Here is a 7,110-nt window from a genome sequence, read left to right on the forward strand (position 1 = left end):
ATTTAGCTTATCCACTGCAATACATGGTAAGGACAAACAGACCATTCACAATAAGGTTATGGAGAAATGAGTGGGAACAGTATTAGGGACACCAGTGAAATCTTTGACAGATAATGGTGGGGAATGGGAAATTTTGAGACGTGAAAATCTAAATATCATAGTTATGCAGACTACGGCTGAGAGCCTGTTCTGTAATGGTCTGTGAAAGAAACCATGGAGTGATAAGTGACATGTTACATAAAGTATTGGCTGATCGACCAGACTGTAAATTGCAAGCGGTGCTGGCTTGGGCAGTGCATGCAAAGAACTCTGCAAATAGTTGGGGGTACAGTCTGTGCCATACGGCAGGAATCCAAACCATACAATCCCTGCAGTGCAGAAAGACGCCATCTGGTCCATTGAGTCTGCACAGACTCTCCAAAAGAGCATCGTACGCAGGCCCTCCCCACCACCCTATCCCTGTTTCCCCATGCATTTACCATCGCTAATCCATCTAATTTACACATCTTTAGAGACTAATGGCCAATACACCTAACCTGCACATCTTTGGACTGTGGGAGGAAACCGGAGCACCCGGAAGAAACCCATGGAGACACGGGGGGGAATGTGCAAACTCCACACACAGTGACCCAAGGCCGGAATCGAACCCTGGCACTGTGAGGCAGCCATGCTAACCTCGATGCCACCGGGCTGCCTGTATTTCTGTCTCGCATCCTTCAAAAAAGTAACTGTGACCCAAGACTGGAAATTCCCACCTAAAGTCAATGGACCTTTAAATGGTTCACCAAATTTTCTGTCCCACCCATTACAATTACCACAATGGATGGGAAAATTGCACCCTTAAGTTCTGCAATCGTGCCACAAACAATCATGAATGGCGGTGGACAATTTAAGAACTCCCAGAGAGGGAACCTTCATGAAACCTGTGATCTCTACCTCTTAGGAGGACCAGGGCAGCAGATGCATGGGGACAACACCACTTGTAAGTTTCCATCCAAGTCCTGACTTCAAACTATATCACCTAGCCTTCACTGTCACTGGGTCAAACCCTGGAATTCCCTCCCTACCAGCAATGTGGGTGTTCCTACCCCACTAGGGAGGTGGTACTGTCACTGGACTAGTAATCCAGAGTCCCAGGGTAATACTCCAGATAAAAATCTGGAAATGACAACAGCGAATATAGCCTGTCAGTCCTGCAAAGTCCTCCTTACTAACATCTGAGGGCTTGTGCCAAAATTGGGAGAGCTGTCTCACAGGCTAGTCAAGCAACAGCCTGAGGCAGTCATAATCATGGAATCATACCTTATAGACAATGGGGCGAATACTCCCGTTCCGCCTGCCATGGGAATCGTAGCGGGTGAGGGGGTGGAACATGGAAAGGCCTGTTGACCTCGGGCAGGGTTTTCCGGTTTCGGGGTGAGCGCAACCAGAAAATCCTGCCCAATGTCCCAGATACCACCATTGCCATTCCTGGGTATCTCCTTCCCCACCAGCAAGGCAGATCTGAGCAGGGGTGGTGAGCAGCAAGTAATAGACAGAGCTAAGCAATTCCAGGACCAACAGATCTAAGATCTGCAGTCTGGCCACATTCAGATGGTGGTGGACAACTAAACAGCTAATAAGAGAAGGAGGCTCCACAATGATGGGGGAGTTCAGCGCAGCAGTGCAAAGATAAGGCTGAATCTTCAGCCAGAAGTACAGAGTGGATGATCCATTTTGGATCCATCCACTGGTGTTGCATTCTTCTTTATTTTCTTTGGTTTTTAGTAACTAATAAACTTACTCTTTCTTTGACTCAAGAAAGCCAGGTTTCCTTCTAAAGAGTAAATACATTTGGACTGGGGAAAGGATCCTTCCAAATTAACTTCATTGTATCCAACTGAGGGGGAGGGGGGGGGGCGGTTGAATAAAGGGGAGCCAGCTAATTCCTCCTTACCTGGCATCCTAGCAAAATTGGGGTCCCGTTCATTTAACAAATTAGGGGACCTCACCCAGAGACCAGTCGTAACACCAGGACAAGGGCAGCAGATACATGGGAACACCACCACCTGCAAGTTCCCCTCCAAGTTCCTCACCATCCTGACTTGGAGATATATCGTCGTTCCTTCACTGTCACTGATTCAAAATCCTGGAACCCCTTTCCTCACAACAATGTGGGTGTACCTACACCAAATAGACTGCAACAGTTCAAGAATGCAGCTCACCGCCACCTTCTGTCAGGCAATTAGGAATGTGTAGTAAATACTGACCAAGGCAGCGATGCCTTTGTCCCTTGAATGTTTTTTTTAGAAAATGGACTGCTGTATTTCAAGAAGGCAGCTCACCACTACCTTCTCAAATGCAGATAGGGATGGGCACTGAAGGCTAGCCTAGCCAGCAACATCCACATCCCATGAACAAATGAAAACAGATTTTCTTCTTTATCGGGCATCAGTGAAAACAAGATGGGTTGTGTGGACAATTCAAAAGTTCCTTGGTCACCAAAATGGAATTAGCTTTTCATCCCAGATTTAATTATTCAATTGAGATTCCCAAGCTGTCATGGTAGGTTTCAAACTCACATCCCCAGACCATTACCTTTGGATTCCTAGTCCAGTAGTGTAACCACTATGCCACTGTAGCCCCCCTAATGACCATGATTGGAATGTGCATTCACTTTCTGTGAAAATTCACTAATGATGGATGGCCATTTCAATGAAATGCTGAAGGTAGCCAGTGTCCATGGCAAAGCCTTGCATTAGTCAATGGAGAGGAGGATAGAAGAAAAGGGACAGAAATTAGTTAAAAAGCCAATCCTGTGGAAACAACATGCAAAGCTATCCCTTGAGTAGAGTCCTTTGTGCAGTTTGGAATTGCAGTTTAGTCAGACCTTGTGAAAATGAATAAGCAAAAATTAAACAAGAAAAGAGAATATTTCCAACAATGTGTTTTCAATCTATGCATTTATATGTGTGTATATTTATATATGTGCATCACAATGAAAGTCAACCACAAACAAGAATAATAAGGTGGGTGCTTTGTTTAAGGCTAAGTTGACCTTTTGGATTTTTACCATGTCCAAAGTTTTACTGGCTTTCTGTAAAGACAGAGTACAAGATGCTTGCTGGAACTGTACTCTTAATCGGCTTTCGTGTTAAGAAAACAATAAAGCCCAACAGAAAATTTTACTGGATAACTGTGATTTTCTGTAAAGTATAACCAAATGGTCTAATTGTATTTTATGAGCTGTTTTGTTTCTTTATTTCCTTGGTTTGGTGTTCAGCTCAAGAAGGGTGTTAAACTGGAATACTGGAACTGGGAATTATACGAAGTAACAAAAACTCGGGGGATAAGTAATTTACATGATATTCCCAACCATTTCAAATTTATTTTGGAACATTAAACACAAGGATATTGACTTAACTTTTTACTGTTTGGACAACACTAAAAATCTTACCCAATTCTCTAAAAAAAAAATGATTTGTATATATTTTTAATTTACTATAAACAGCAATTACTTGCAAAAGAAACCGTAACGAGATCCTTTTAAATGCCCTGTAAACTGAAAACTGGCGCAAATACTTAAATAGGTCAAAGTGTTCTGGTTTGAGCCATAACATAGCTCAAAGTAATTTGTGAAAAAGGAGCAAATGCTGAAATACACACCATCTGAAAGAGGAAGGTAACTTAGCATTTTGCGAGTGCCCTTTCATTGGAACTGGCACGGCCAAGGTGCCCTCCTTTAGAGGACTGATCAAAGCATAGAAGAAAGAAGGAAAGAATTTAATTAGTGTTCTGCAATGTATGTTGAAGTATCTTTTCCGTAGTGTTTTTGTGTGTCTTTCTATTAGTTAATGAAAATGGATGAGACTGTTGTCAATTGTCAGTCATTTATCATATTTAATGGAATTTAGATAATTGCTTGTAAAAGAGCATTATTGAAGGGTCTGGGGAGTGAGTAGAGTGAAGACATTGGATTGGATGGATCATATTGGGGGGGAAAAAAAATCACCCGTACAGACCTGGTAAGTCAAATATGCTGCAGTGCTTTCTTAATTGGATAAACCTTTCAAAGAGCCAGCATGGTAAACCTGTGTCCATAGAATCCAGAGAATCCCTATAGTGCAGAAGGAGGCCATTTAGCCCATCGATTCTGCACCAACTCTCTGACAGAGCGTCTCTCCCAGGGCCAGGCAGGATGTCTGGCGATGGGAAGTCATGCAATATAATGCACCCAGCTGCATGCATTGGCAAACATTATTATAGTGGATCCATTCAACTGAAACGGGTTAACATCTGCATGAAAGTTTAAAGTTTATTTATTAGCATCACAAGTAGGCTTACATGAACACTGCAATGAAGTTACTGTGAAAATCCCCTAGTCACCACACTCCGGCGCTTGGTCGGGTACATTGAGGGAGAATTTAGCATAGCCAATGCACCTAACCAACACATCTTTTGGACTGAGAGGAAACCGGAGCACCTGGAGGAAACTCACGCTGATACGGGAAGAACGTGCAGACTCCGCACAGACAGTGACCCAAGCCGGGAATTGAACCCTGGTCCCTGGCACTGTGAGGCAGCATTGCTAACCACTGTGTTACCGTGCCGCAGAATATCATTGCAAATATGTTATACATGCATGTGCTATTGTCACCAACACTTATAGAGACTGTGTGATAGAAGGAAATGTAATACTAGCAGGAAGAATTGTTAGCTAGCTGTAGCGAATTTCTGTTGCCCTAGGGTGATATTCAAAAGATGATAAAGATTTCCTCTTGCCCATGACTCTTGTAAATTGAATCATCATTCTAGGAATGTTTTCCCCTCCCAGACAGTTCAAATGAATAGCATAAAGCTAGTGTGTCTGCTTTATATGGTCATTGCTTTATATTGCACCACAATGTAATCTTATCACTATTATTTCATCTTAATTCGAACTCTAATATTTACTATATTATTCAGTTCTGTTTTTGTAAGCCAGCAGGTCATTTGTTCCACGGTTGTATTATAGTAACATATAGTTACAGATTTGAACCCATGGCTTTCTATGAGTTCTTGCATATCTCAGTCTTTGCCACTGTTGAACTATTCAAAAAGCTACAGAAATTCAGAAAACAATCCACACTGAACCTGAAATAATTTGCTCCCAGCCCACACCTTCACAATCCTCTTAAAAATTGTCCCATCAGATATTTCTTTCAGACTCAAAACATTCAATTAAAATGCATTTTTTTTACCATTTTAGATTTAAAAAGAAGCGTGTGGGGCTGGATTCTCTGACCTCACCCACAGCTGGGATTCGCCTGTCCCTCTGCAGCGAATGGCGATTCGGCTGAGCTCCAAATTCTCCATTCTCGCTGGCAGCAGTGGGCGGGTGGTGAATGACCGAGGATTTTGGCCGTGCAAAAAGGATGCCTGAAAATCTGCTTCCAATTTGAGGGCAGTTTCTGGAGAAGTGCAAATGCAAGAAGCACGCATCTAGGTTTTGGTGAAGGGGGTCAATACTGTGGCCTTTTTTGAATTGATAGACACTTGTAAAAACATTGAGGAAATTTAGGCATCTTGCACTTGCATATGTAAATCACTTGCATCTAAAATGCCGCACTCTTTTAGGCTGCGTATGTGCTTTGTGCTCTGCTTACGCACATCTCTGAGCACAAACGCATAGGAATAGCTTCTTCCCTGCTGCCATCAGACTTTTGAATGGACCCACCTCTCAGTTGATCTTTCTCTACACCGTGGCTATGACTGTAACACTACATTCTGCACTCTCTCCTTCCCTTCTCTATGAACGGTATGCTCTGTCTGTATAGTGCACAAGAAACAATACTTATCATTGTATCCCAATACATGGGACAATAATAAATCAAATCAAAAGGAAATCCCATGCCTCTACTCTTTTTAAATGCAAGTTCCCAGGTAATGGAAGCAATACAAGCTGAAAAATATAATTACCACAGATGACAGGGTGACTTCAGAGCTGTAAACAAATAAACAAACTGGTCTCGCTGTAAGAATTTGCATCCAAGAAAATTTCAGGAAAGGATACAGACAGTCTAGACAGAAAATGTTTTTGCATTTTTAATTTCTATTGACTTAACAGAAATATTTACAGTGTTCATTTTAGTTTAATTAGATGTACAAACAAACTCTCCCTGCAACAAGCAGAATTATGCAATATGAAACTGGGCTGCTGCCCCCAAGTGTAGTATTTTCCTCTGCGTGCTCAAATGTTATTCTCTGCTTTTAAACCTAACTTGCCGCATGGGAAATCCATGGGTTCGTGCAGAAAGTTGATTTTAAACCCAAACCAAAATGGTGCATTGACATCGATGGAGAGTAAAGTCTTGCAGGGTTTAAGACTGACATTGCCCCCAAACCTGTCCGTTTCCCAACATGGATTAAAATTGCCTTCATTGGGCGGACTGTAAAATCAGCATTCCACCTGACCCAGTGTGTTTCCTTATCTGGCAGGCTGGATTAAAGTTGTCTGTGTCTTGCAAGCATTTAGTTTTTTTAAAGTTTATTTATTATTGTCAAAAGTAGACTTACATTAACACTGCAATGAAGTCACTGTGAAAATCGCCTAGTCGCCAGACTCCGGCGTCTGTTCAGGCACATTGAAGGAGAATTTAGCATAGCCAATGCATCTAACCAGCACACCTTTCAGACTATAGGAGGAAACTGGAGCACCCGGAGGAAGCTCATGCAGACATGGGGAGAACGTGCAGACTCTGCACAGACAATGACCCAAGCCGGGAATCAAACCGGGGTCCTGGCGCTGTGAGGCAGCAGTGCTAACCACTGCCATCCCATTTAGTAAATCAAAGATCGAGAAAAGGGCATTTAGCTTTTTAAGCCTATTCTTGGCCCAGGCCATGTACAACCTGTTCCGTCATAGATTCTATACAGTTTGTTCCCCCATTCCTACTGCAACGATAAATCAAATGTCTCCAGAGCACACATGATGTGCAACATAAGTACATCCTATATCATCCTATTTTCTAAATGGGGGTCAGTCACCAGTGGTGTGCCCCAGGGATCTGTTCTGGGACCCTTGCTATTTGTCATTTTCATAAATGACCTGGATGAGGAAGTGGAGGGATGGGTTGGTAAGTTTGCCGACGA

This window comes from Mustelus asterias, chromosome 5 (assembly GCF_964213995.1).
Source record: "Mustelus asterias chromosome 5, sMusAst1.hap1.1, whole genome shotgun sequence".
Lineage (NCBI taxonomy): Eukaryota > Metazoa > Chordata > Chondrichthyes > Carcharhiniformes > Triakidae > Mustelus > Mustelus asterias.